Here is a 13,796-nt window from a genome sequence, read left to right on the forward strand (position 1 = left end):
TTCATTTAGGACTTAAATCACAAAATGGCTGAATGTGCAAGAAGTGGTGAGAACATTCTAGATAGAATCATAAGTGCCAGAATGCTGAGGGGAACATGATCGGCATGAATGGAGTTCAGAAAGAGGCCTCCTGTAGCTGGAGTGCAGGAAGCCTTATAAGGGGACAGTGGTAGGAGATGAGGAGGAGAATCAGACAGGGACAGGTAATGGAGACCTTGCTCACCACAGTGAAGACTATGTTGGGCATAATTTTAAGAATAATAGAAAAAAAAGAAGAAGGGGAAAAAAAGAATAATAAGAAGCCTTTTGGGGAATTTTAATCAGCAGGAAGACATGTTACAAATTTCTACTATTTATCCTTTCTGGGAACTTTTTTATTATATGCAAAAAGTGGATCATAATGGTAGTTACCTGACAGGATGTTGGAGGGTTAGATGAGGGCAAAGCTCTGGTGTTCTTTTTGTGTATTGAGACAGCTGCTTGACTGAAAATTATACCCCCCTCAAATTCTTATGTTGAAGCCCCCATGTGACTGTAATTAAGATGGGACCTTAAGGAGGTAATTAGGTTTTAATGAGGTCAGAAAGATGGGGATTGAATCTACAGGCCTGACATCTTCTAAGAAGAGGGAGAAACCCTGGAGTTGTTCTCCTACCTTGGGAGGACATGGTGAGAAGGCCTCTTGCTGTGGTTCCATGTGCTTGTCTTGTAATAATACACTGAGCTATAGAGGAAGTTATGTTTTGTATTCTTTTCTCCATATGTATTTCCATAAAGATGTAAGTAATGAAAGGAACAAATTAGATAATAAAAACATAGGCTATAAAATAGTCTAAATATAGAGGAGCTGAAGATAGTGCATCTCAAGGGTATAAGGCAACTGCATTCTTTTCAGAAATAATTAGCAATATTGTATCTTTGTGTTAATGTCTGTGGTCTTGTCTGTGACAGGTCCAGGTTCAGGTTGTGAGTCCAGGACCCACAGGTGGACAAGGCTCCACAGGGGTAGGAGAAAAGAGGGCGGGGCTGCCACTCTGGAGCACTTCGAGGTGGGTAGCTGGGATCCAGAGGCCTGGCAGTGTGGTCTGTAGACAGATGTCCTAGCTGGTGGGTTAGAGCTGTCAAACTGGCAGCAGACTGGCAGTGAGTGTCCAAGCAGGCAGGTGGTCAGTGCAGGGAGGACTTATGCAGGTAGTTCTGACCATGTTATGGCAATAAGACTCAGGACTGGCCTCTATCTCATGAGAGAAATTGGAGGAAATGAAGAAATCCTTACAGGGCAAGAAATCAGGCAGCCACTCAGTTCTTGAAAATAGGTTACAATGTGGAGGTTTGGTCATAAGAGTCTCAGAGTCTTTACTATTTTGAGACTACAGGTGGGAGTGAAGTATTTATAGCCATACAGCTTGGAGGATAAGAGAAGGAACCAGGCTGGGATACAATTTATAGTGCCTAGGAAAAAATAATAGAGACATAAAATGTTAGTTAGCAGAAGGGACCTTAAAACTCATCTAGTTCAACTCTTTCATGGGGCACTGTTAATTGCATCTTATAAGCTAACCCATCTGATCCATGTAATTTCTACATTAAATAGTATTATTTTTATGTTACAGATGGATCAGAGAAGCTAAGACACTTCCTCTGTGTGAAACATCACAGTTAGTGTTTTTGCTCAGGTATGTACTATTTGAAAGCCTGTGCTCTTTTTTTTTTTTTGTTCATTAATTAGCAAGTCATGGCAGAGTTGGATCTAAAACTCAGCTTTCTTGGCTTGTAGGTTTATTTTACTACTGAAACAACAGCAATGATTGTAATGTTATTTACATGGATTGATTGAAAAGGAGAGGATCTACAAGTTCAATACCTCACTTGAGCTAAAAACATGGCTTGACTGATAATTTCACCGGAAACATTAGGTTCCTTTGTTCAAAGGTTGTTAAAAATCTGATTTGTGCCTGATGTGACTTCAAACACCAAAGGATAGATGAACGGATCAAACGGTATCATTGGTTTTCAGTCAAATTTTTCCATGTACAGTCTTAGTTCAGGAAAACCAGAGCGGGCTAAAGTTAAAAAAAAAAAATCAGGAAAGAAAGTCAAATAGGAAACTTGTAGCCCACTGTTCTGAAGCTCTTTTTGGCAGGAGGTGAGCTGATGGAGTAGGGAGAGGCTAATGACACCCTTGCAGCCTACTATCAGAGACCGATTAGCTTGCAGTGGGAGAGGTGAAGACAATGGAAGCACACTGCTGGGATAGAGGATGAAAAATTTCCAAAGCCTCCAGAAAAGCTAAATAATTATAGAGAGTCACCTGAAATTTAGCCAGAAACACGGCATGGACAAGCCACTTAACACCTTTATTCATCCTGTCTGAATTACAGATAAAAAGCTCTTTATCCACTTACCTTATGGAGACATAAGAATCCATGTAATTTCTGTTGTAAGATTCTTCCAACTCCTTTACAAAGAACCCCATCTAAAGACAATGTATTGTTATTACCATTTCTTTCTGCTTGGTGTCTGGGGAGGTTTGGAAAGATGCTACAAATGGCTCAGGTGAATCATGGATAAGGTAGTCCCCACCCTCTGAGAGCTTATAGTCTGTGGCTGGCTGACCGGGTTTCCCCCAGCACATACATGTAGAAATGCAAATGAACACACATCAGTATGTAAGTGATGAACAGAGAAGATGTCGTTATACTGTGTTGGTCCCCTTCCCGTGATCAGATGAGTCTTATTATATAACTATGTGTTGTGTTCTGTGCTTCACCCCTCCTCTCCTTGTGCATTTTGAAGTTTTTGACTGGAATTTCTACATCCAAGACCCTTTTCTAATCTTGAATTTTCCTTGATCTTGTCAACCTTCCTGCTCTCTTCTTTCTTGAATTATTACTGCAGTTATCTATAGAATATGATATTGATGTTAATTATTTTATGGTTATTTCATATGTTCTCTCTCTCTGATTCAGTTTTCAGCCCTTATAGGAACCTTACTTTATACATTAACTTTTGGTGTCCTATTTGTGCCAAACACAGGAAGTACTGACCAAGGATCCAACTCCTCCTCCCATCTCTCTCCCTCCCTCCCTCCTGATATTGACTGATCATGATGAAAAGTGAAAAATTTTTTTTTAATCATGGAAGTTTTCTTTTCCTCTGTGATGCCAAATATTCAAATGCTGTTAAGCATCTGGAATTTTGGAAATCTTTTTTTGGTATTTTATTGAATATCATGCAGACTGTTCATTTCAATCCAGGTTTGGGGCAAGTATCACAAAGTGCCTCAGGGGTTGGAAACGTGTGGCTCCCTCAGTGCAGATTTCATCTTCTCATATACTGAAAGATACGTACATAGACAAAAGTATGACTATGGCATGAAAAAGACTTTACATTTAACCAAAGAGTTATTGAAGGAGATAATGGGAAAATGTTGGTCAAGGGATGCAAAGTTTCATTTACACAGGATGTTGGTTATCAAAACAATGTTGCATATCACAAATGTACATGGTTATTTTATTTGTAACTTATATATTAATAAAGCTGGAAAGAAAAAAAGAGAACTATTGATACCCAGGTGAGGTAAAGACAAAATGAGATGATAAAGACCCATCTAGGTTTTCACTTATCACATGGAAATGTGGGCCCTGCTTTGGCAGATTTTTCAAGCTTTCAAGAAAACCCAGAAATTTCTGTTTTTAATATGCAATCACTATCTCCTTAATATTGTCTATGAATCAAAAATCTTTTGAAATATCCCATAAGACAAATTAAACATGCCTGTGAGTCAAACTCTGTTTCTGGTCCCAGTCTGTAGTCTGGAGGTGAAATGCTAACAAGAAGTTTTGGATTTTCATGTGCACACAGTGGGGAAACCATGACCTGTCTTAACAGGAATGATAAAATCTCATCAATAGTCCAAAAAAGTTTCCTGGCCACAACCAGATAGAGAGGGTCATTTCTAAGAGGGCAGGGGCAGGGCAAAACAGTGGGAAGTTCATTGCCATGTTCTCAGGGAGGCATGATGGACTTTGTCCTGTGCAACTGACACTGAACTACAGATTGGAGTTAATAGCACAAGGAAAGGGCAGAATTAAGGATGTCACATAGATTTGGAGCCGCAGCAAGTTGGGATGGGACCACGATGGTGAAGTGGGGAAGGAACAAGTTTCAGGAGGAATTTTAGGCACTGTCTTCCTCTAATTTCTTACATTGAAATAGTTCACTCGTTATTTCTTTTCAAATTGGCAGCATTTTGGGGGACTGCAAATTGGTGCAGCCAGTATGGAAAGCAGTATGGAGTTTTCTTGAAAAGCTGGGAATGGAACTACCATTTGACCCAGCTATCCCACTCCTCAGTTTATACCCAAAGGACGTAAAACAGCATACTACAGGGACACAGCCACATCAATGTTTATAGCAGCACAATTCACAATACCTAAATTGTGGAACCAATCTAGATGCCCTTCAGATGATAAATGGATAAAGAAAATGTGATATATATACACAGTGGAATATTACTTAGCACTAAAAGGGAAGAAAAGCATGTCATTTGCAGGTAAATGGAGTTGAAGAATATAATGCTAAGTGAAGTAAGCCAATCCCCCCAAACCAAATGTTTTCTCTGATATAAGAGGATGATTCATAGTGGGGATGGAGGGGAGTATGGGAGGAATAGAGGAACTTTAGATAGGGCAAAGGGGAGGGAAGGGAAGGGAGGATGCACAGGGGTAGAAAAGACAGTAGAATGAGATGCACATCATTACCCTAAATACATGTATGAAGACATGATTGTGTGACTCTACTTTGTGTACAACCAGAGACATGAAAACTTGTACTCTATATGTGTAATATGAATTAAATTACATTCTGCTGTCATATACAACAAATTAGAATAATTAAATTTAAAAAAAAGAAATAAAAAAAAGAAATAGGTTATCTGAGGCTCAGGAACATTCAGAAATGTACAGAGATCACAAAATTCTGAAAATAGGCCATGATTTATCTGTTTATTTTTCTTGAAATAAATAAGGAAGATTTTATGAACCCATTGATTGGTTTCTATTTTGTAGTCTCCTTTAATTTTCAATTTAATATAATCCAAAAAGTACAGGTATAACTCTAAAATCTTATTTCTCATGCATATAATATGTTTTAGCCCCAAACACATCAGACAATTAAAGAGATTGTGTAAATAATGACTTGCCATTGATTACTTCAAAAGCACTTCTGAATTAAGTTCATTGAAGAATTTAAAAAAATTGACAGCATTCTGTCATTTTAATTTTTAGATTAGATTGTCATTTTTAGTTTTTAGTGGTTTCCCTCAATAGTATACTTTTTGCTTCCTTTTTGACCCAACTTTGTTTTGTAGACTATTTTTAAATATCTAGCAAATTCTATCTTTGTCATTGTCTTCTTTAATTGCATTGTGGTTAGAAAATGAAGTCTTTCCAAATTTTGCTTTTATCCATTTATTGATATTTGTATTTAGTATAAAATTGGTTCTTTTGATGAAAGTACTATTTCTCTAAACCTCACTTTATCTAAGAAATTCCTATCAGAGTTTCTATCTCGCCCAGATCTGCCTCACTGAAGAATCATCATTCTCTTTAAAAGGATGATTAATTTGCTATGTTTTTGAAAATATACTGAACACAAAATTAATCTTAGGAGAACGTTACCTTGTGCCACTTTTTACATATGAATTTTCAAGTGAATTTAGGTAAAAATTTGCTGTAGAGCCACGTAACTTAGCTCAGACTGTGACAAAAGCTGATTTCATTTTGGACTTGGTCCAAGGGAATTTGGCTGCTTCCAAGGGATTTAAGCAGCCAAGGCTAGTGTGACAGTCTCCAGGATTTTCTCAGGACATGGCCCTCTTCTCAGCCCTTGTCCAACCTGCTGCTCTTTCCAACCTAGATGCTCCCCTAAGTGTTTGCTTCCTGGTTCCCTCAGCTCTTCTCATCACCTCCTTTCACAAACCCTGATTTCTGTGAGTTCTTTGATGGCATCTGTGAAGTACTGAATTTTATGCACATGGATTTCTTGGTACTTTCCTTTTGGGTTAAATATTCCACAGTGGTGTGGCCGTGTATAGTCCTGTGACCTCCCCTTTTACTGGGTCTTTGAGTCTTCCTTTTCTTTTAGGTATTCATCAAGCACAGAAAATTCTTGTCCAACTCCTAGTTTTTCATTATATTCACATAATTTTGTTTCTTTTCTTTTTTTTTTTTTTTTTTAGTTTTCTTTTCTCCTTTGGTTACTATGTGACACTACTTGGGAAAAAAGGAGGTGTTTATATTTCATAAGCATAGATAAATTTTTTTACTCATTATAAGAAGACATTCAGTAGTAAATCTGTTTGTTCCACCTTATTTCAGAATTCAACTTACACATTATAATATTCTTTTTGTGAATAGTCAACTTTCAGTTGGAAATATTAAAAAGAGGCTAATGAAGCACACTGGTAGCCTAAAGCTCATGTAGGATGAGATCCTTTCTCACAGCAGGTTCTGAAATTTCACCCAAGTCAAGGTTGTGCTAAGGGGTGAGGCAAGGTCAAGAATCCTGTTCAAATTCTCTCCCGGGTGTTAGCCAATATGTCTAGTGTACCTTGAAATCAGTTACTAAGTAGGCTTGAATACATTGCTATAGGAAAAAATTTATATGAGATTTAAGTGCAAGCTCAGGAGGAGAGAGGCCTAGGCTAGCTTTCTCCGTCTTCTCTGGTCCCACTTAGTTTCAGCATGCTTCTGAAAGAAGCAATCAGCAGTGGTTTACGATGCTCGGGTGTTTCTATGATGTGTGCTTACTGAAAATCATTGATGTTTCTGCTTTAACTAGATTTAGCTACTTTGGTTTGAAAGCTCTGTGCTGCCTGAAATCCCATTTTACTAAACCCGCCAGTTAGTAAAACTACCGAGTCCTTCAGGAAAATTCCATTGCACAGTTAGAAGAAGCTGTTAATTACAGCGACAATCAGCTCTAAAGCTCTACCTTAAAGGTACAGGAATTCTGTCTGCTCCAGCTGGTCTTTATATCCAGCCCATGTGGTGCCATTCAAGAAGCATCGTGTGGCTTAGCGTCTTTTGATGTGCTTCCTGGGATCCTGTGATTACTGTGTCCCTGGAAAATGCTTTGAGAGCACGGCCATGAATCTTTCAGGCATCTTGTCCCTTTTCCATTTCTGAGATACTAGGCCTCAGAGCCCCATCTTCCTCCCCCTTTAGTAAAACAGCTAGTTCTTGAAAAACAAACCAGCCCCCTCCTCGATTATTTGTATAACTGGTCCCTTTGAACAGAAAATGTTACCTTGGGAACTGAGACAAATTGTAGGCTTATGGATTATGAAGATTTTTTTTTTACCTTAATGAAAATTTAATTTGTTATGAATGGTTTATCGTAACATATGCCAAGAAGATCGTGCCAGAAATAACAATCTGAAGGAACACACGGGATCTAACGCTTCCCTACTTTTCCAAGAGTAAGAGAGATCATTGAAACAACACATGTCAGATGTTATTACTGTCATATTGTTGAGGCCATCTGTTAAAAACCAAGATCAGGACCTGCTGCATTCATTGAATTTGCAGTTCTGGAAAGGACAGTGTCACATAAAATTAAGTTGATTCTGTTAAGAGGAGTGTTCCTGAGGGATTAATTTTTTTTTCTAAAAGATCAGCCCAAGTTATTTGTGTAGAAATCCATGTAAACACAGCAGCCTTTGAAAAAGAGTACTCAAATTTGCATCACCACATTAGTTTCTCTGTTTTTGAAACACCAAATTATAATAAAAATTTGTATATTTAGATAGATATTTGAATGTATGCATGTCCAGGTACAGAATATGGATATATATACCTGATAAAGTTGGCACTTAGAATACTTAGCTGCTATCAGAATAAATCAAGGATGACCACAAAAGAATATCTGATAGTTCATAAATAAAAAAAAAAGTACAGTTTCCTTTGATATTCTGATGAGGCTTGAAAAGTGGAATTGAAGAGTGGTTTCTAATGAGAGGCTTGCCCAGTTTTCAGGCACTCTTGCTTTTACACTGAAATATCAAGCTGGTTTCCTTAAACAATGACTACATGGGCCTTCCAGCTTCCTGAAATGTTTCTTTATATACTATTTCAAGTGTTCCTGTTAACATTCCATTTGTATATATTCTATGCTTTTTCACATTCTCTCTCTGTACACCTTCCCTGCACACAAATAACAAAAGAGTGAGACTTCTCTTTCTTGTTTTCTACTTTTAAATTCTGATCAGGCTTTGTTGTTGTGTTCCTTAGTAAAAGCATATTTACCTAATGCACTGATTCTTAACCAGTGGCTGAATATAGTTAGTCAAGTCCTGGAGAATCCTTCCATCTGAGTTTCCTAATCTATAAAATATTTGGAGTAGGTTTAATGATCACCAATATTCTTTCCATTTCCAAAAGTCTAGGATTCTAGGGAAGGGAAAGCCTGTGTATTTCTGAAAAGCAATATAAGATGGTCTGTTTTAATTTTATCTCAGCAGATGTTGTAGAGTTAATGATATATAGCGAAATTGTCAAGAAAATCTGAAGCTTAGAAAAATGTTTGACATAAATCTTTACCCATGAAGACAAAGGTCTACTCTCAGAATTTATTTCCACCAAGAGTCCTTTTATCTCATTCTATGTTTTACTACAGTTTCATCTGTCTGTCCATCCATCCATGCAGTTTCTTTTTTTAAAATTATTTTTTATTCTAATTTGTTATATATGGCAGCAAAATGCATTACAATTCATATTATACAAACAGAGCACAATTTTTCATTTCTCTGGTTGTATACAAAGTAGAGTCACACCAGTCATGTCTTCATATATGTACTCAGGGTAATGATGTTCATCTCATTCCACTGTCTTTCCTACCCCCATGCCTTCTCCCTTCAACTCCCTCCCCTTTGTTCTATCTAGAGTTCATCTCCCCTCCCCCACTAACTCTGTTATGAATCAACATCCTTATATCAGAGAAAACATTCTGCATTTGGTTTTTGGAGATTGGCTTACTTCATTTAGCATTATATTCTTCAACTCCCCCCATTTACCTGCAAATTACATGCTTTTATTCCCTTTTAGTACTGAGTAATATTCCACTGTATATATATACACCACATTTCCTTTATCCATTTATCAACTGAAGGGCATCTAGGTTGGTTCCACAATTTAGCTATCATGCTGTAGACATTGATGTGGCTGTGTTCCTGTAGTATGCTGTTTTTAAGTCCTTTGCGTATAGACTGAGGTGTTTCCATTCCCAGTTTTCCAAGGAATCTCCATGCAGTTTCTTAACGGTATTAATGACTTGGTGCATACAGCTCACTTCTCACTTTTTGTGTGTGAGTCAAAGCTGTTTGCATGGTATAAATCTAGGCATTTGTTCCAGTATTCCCACATATAACAACTGGGTATTTGGGGAAAGGAGGCAAGGTGAGGACTCAGATGAAATGGACGTAGACTCAGATATTTGAAACCATAGTGCATCACCAAAGCAGTAGGGTGGTTGTGGGGCTGGGGAAAGGAGGCTGTTTTAGCCAGCTTTTTCCCTGCTGTGACTGAAAGAACCCAACCAGAACAATTGTAGAGGAGGAAGAGTTTATTTAAGAGTTCATGGTTTCAGAGGTCTTATTCCTTGTAGGTTGTCTCTATTCCTCAGGGCTCGAGGTGAGGAAGAACATCATGGTGGAAGAATGTAGCAGAGGAAAGCAGCTCACATAATGATCAGAGAGGAGAGAGAGAGAGAGAGAGAGAGAGAGAGAGAGAGAGAGAGAGAGAGAGAGACTCCACTCTCTAGATACAAAATATATACCCCCAAACCACTCCCCCAATTCCCACTTCCTCCAGCCACACCCCACCTGCCTTCAGTTACCACTAAGTTAATACCTTATCAGAGGATTAATCACTGATTGGGTTAAGACTCTCACAATCAGTTCTCCTCTGAACCTTCTTGCATTGTTTCACACGTGAGCTTTTGGGGGACACCTCACATCCAAATCATAAGAGAGGATTACTTTAAGGGTTTTGCTTTGAGTTTTATTGCTGGAATCCTGCCATCACTCTCTAGGACTTACAAAAGAAGGAACACAGGCACTAAGAACTAATTTTACTTTATTTATTTAATTAATTTATTTTTGTAGTACTGGGGAGTGAACTCAGGGCGCTCTACCACTGAACTTCAATCTCAGTATTTTTAATCTTTTTAATTTTTTTTTATAAAGACAAGGTTTTGCTACATTGCCCAGGATAGCTTCAAATTTATGATTCTCCTGTCTTATCTTCCTGAGTCACTGGGATTATAAGCAGGGACCACTATATCTGGCCAAAAAGTAATTTTAAGTAGAAAATATTATCTGAATAGTTGACTGATGGTCCTGCCTCATAAATGCTGGAGCACAAGACTTAGGTTTGGAAGCCTAAACAGCTCTCACCTGATAGATAATCTTCAAGGTAAACCAAATCTGACTCATCTAACTGTACGTAAATTGAAATTAGGGTGTCTAATTTCACTTCAGCAATCCTGATCTTGTGAAATGGGTCCAGATTCTGCCTTGGACTGACTAACCTTCTGTGGCATCCATTTCCTAGTAGGACTGAGGAATGGTGTGTGTGTGTGTGTGTGTGTGTGTGTGTGTGTGTGTGTGTGTACAGAGAGTGCTCAGGTGGTAAGGGAGTGTGGATGGTATTGACAGCATAGGCAGGAGTCCTGCATATGGGCCAAGCATGGTCGATTGCTTACCTTCTCGGTTCTAGCTATAATTCTCAGGGAATTCGTTGCCTTCCATTCCAGATTGTGTTTAGACTATAGCTTAATGAGATTACACTTATTTACATTGGGGGGATCAAAATGCTCTCTGCTTCAGGCTTTGTATTTCTAGTAACAAGGAATTTTCTTTATGTACTTGATTGAAATTTCCTTTGTACTTTTAAAATTGCAATAGCATTGTAATCTACTGGTTCATTATAACTCTTCATGCATTGAGAGAGGGTTCATAACCCACTGGAAAACTGTGATTTTATGTATATATAAATAAAATCTATCTATAAATAAATAGCATATATATATATAATTTGATTCAATTAAATAAAATGATCTATATACAGGGATCTGTAGAGTATACAAAATAAAGTTTATTATTTTTAAGAAACTTGCAGTTGTTTTAAAAATGTTAATACTGTACTTATTGATTCTAAGATACAATTAAAAAAATTTTCTTAGTTATACATGGACACAATATCTTTATTTTGTTTATTTATGTGGTGCTGAGGATTGAACCCAGTGTCTCACACATGCGAGGCAAGTGCTCTGCCACTGAGCCACAACCTCAGCCCCTAAGATACAAATTTTTAACATCCCTAAAATTGGAATTCTTCTTACAACTGATGGTATGGTATAGTTTGATTGGTAGCATTTAACATTTCTTTAATATATATATACACACACACACAATTTTGTCTTACAGTTAATGTCTTCAGATTCAATGAGACATGGTAGCACCAGCAATTTGGGCAATTCTACCTGCCATTCCACTTGACAAGCATATCTTGTGAGTGATTACAGGTTAGGAAATACGAATCTACAGTTCTGTCAGTTGATCTCAGTGCCAGTTCCCACATGTCTCTCATTGTATAAGTTATCTTACCCGCTGAAAGTGATTCTAGGATTTAAAGATATATCATTGTCTTAGAACATACTTCCTGCATGCAGGAGATGAAATAGAAAACTCTTACAATAGTGGAGAGAACACTAGGTATTCTAAATGAACTGAAAGACAATGTGAAGGACTTTAGCTCTTCCCTTTCTAAGAGATTTTCAAATATAGATTTGACTATGTGATTTTTTCCAGTCCATCATAAGATCAGATAAGATGTATCTTCACTTTAAAGAATGAGACAGGATATGGCATGTTCAACATTGACATGAAGACTGTAAGAGGTTCAGCTCACCTCCATAAAAATACCTATTATGAACAAAGTGCATACCCAGTCTGGGAGGGTGTAATAGGGAAAGGCCAAGAGATACCATTATGACTTTTGAAAAGACTTTGTTGTTATATAATACAGCAATATATATACAAATATCCAAATGAGCAAAATTTTAAATTATTGATATTATGAAATGATTTAATAATAATGGTTCATATAAGTAGTAGTTAATATTCATTTAGAACAGTGTCTGAGATATTATAAGGGCTATATGAAAGTGTTTGTTGAAAGGAAAACACAAAGGAAGGAAGGACAAACTATAGTATAATATCAAATGAGACAAGTAACCTAAGGATTATACCAAAACTAGGGAATATGGGGAATTTTTGAGCCAATTCTGTAAAGAATAAATAGTAGGATTCTTTGAAGAGGTAGAAGAGAAAGCATTCCTGATCAAAAGAGTTAGAAGAAAAGTCTGTGTACACGTGTACATTAGGTTGTCTTATTCCACTAGAGCATATTTATTTGCTGCAGGGAGGAGGCAAAGGAGAGATAAAGGTTAATGACCTAGGAGACAGATGGGATGAGTGATGGAGTGTGACTAGGGAAGAGGTAAGAGGTGATGGAATCTAGAACACAGTGAAGGGATCATTTTTAGACAAAAGACATGACATCTATTCCTCTGGAGCAGGAAGAAAGGAAGAAATAGAGATAGATGCAAATGAATTAATCTGCAGGGCCAGAGTTTGGGGGTAGAGGGATTTTTTTTTTTTGTATGATGGCTTCTATTTTCTCTTTGAAATCGGAAAGAGCTAAGGTTTTCTGATGATCTGGATGGGGATGGAGCACGTAGTGGCGATGGTGAGTGAGTATTCATTAGAGTGATGAAAGCGTGGAATAACTGCTCAGGGAGAGAAAACTGAACAAAGACAAGAAGAAAAAAAATATCGCTTGGAAACACTGGGGTCCTTTTGAGATTGGGAAGCATAACGGGCGGCAGTGGGTATAGTTCTGTGACTCCCTTAGCCATCCTTTTCAGCTGAGAGGTAGGAGAGAAGGGGATGGCTGCAGGAGGGCTGCACAGTTGAAGGTGTCCAAAGAAAAGAACCTGGAAGGGTCAGAAGGTGGAGGGACTGAGAGAGTGAGCCATACAAAAGTCCAGGAGGTTGAGTTTTCAGGACAAAGTGTTTGCATCTTAGAGCCTATAAATGGAAGTGGCTTAGATAATCATCCACATTGATAAAAAATTAACTCAGCTTCTTAGTCCTCAAGGGATCTTGAGAAGTGACCTGCAGGTCAACATATGATGATAACATAGAAGGCTAGAAGGAGTTACCGAGAATGCAATGTACCTCGAAGAAGTAAAGGCACATTTAAACAAAGTGAGAGCAGAAAGAATGAAGAATATCTGCAGGAAACAGTGGGAAAATGGACAGTGATATCCAAATATTTGAGCCCTAAAGTAACAGGCTGTCAGCAAATGAACATTTGAGAAGTGTATAAAGAAGGCAATTATTTTCAGGGAAGAGGTTGCCTTGAAGATTAGGTAGGTATTAGTTTAGTATTCTGGATTGGAATATGAATTACAGAATCATAAAACTGAGTCAAACTCAGTTAACAGAGCTATGTGACCTTGAACAGCATAAATCTTTTGTGTCTACTTTTCGGAGTCCTCTTGTCCATAAGATGGAAATAATAACAGAACCTGGCCACCGTATGGATTATACACTACACTAGTTTTCTTCTGCTTCATATATCTTTAATCCTTGGTTCCTTCACTGGTTCTTTCTCCCTGTTGGGATCTTAATATTGAAGGGTTTTAGGGCTCAGATTTTATCTTGCTTC

General features: G+C 37.7%; 1 long non-coding RNA gene across 1 annotated transcript in view; it reads right to left on the bottom strand.

Annotated features, from left to right (window-relative positions):
* Positions 1-689: 689 nt before the first annotated feature.
* Positions 690-13,796, bottom strand: part of LOC308657668 — a 38,360-nt gene continuing 25,253 nt past the window's right edge. Inside the window, exons 2-3 of the long non-coding RNA XR_014024033.1 lie at positions 2,406-2,476; positions 690-1,452 (exon numbers count right to left, since the gene is read on the bottom strand). This is a non-coding gene — a long non-coding RNA (uncharacterized lncRNA). The remainder of the gene's footprint in view (positions 1,453-2,405; positions 2,477-13,796) is intronic.

This window comes from Spermophilus citellus (assembly GCF_964194105.1).
Source record: "Spermophilus citellus genome assembly, chromosome: 10".
Taxonomy (NCBI): Eukaryota; Metazoa; Chordata; class Mammalia; order Rodentia; family Sciuridae; genus Spermophilus; species Spermophilus citellus.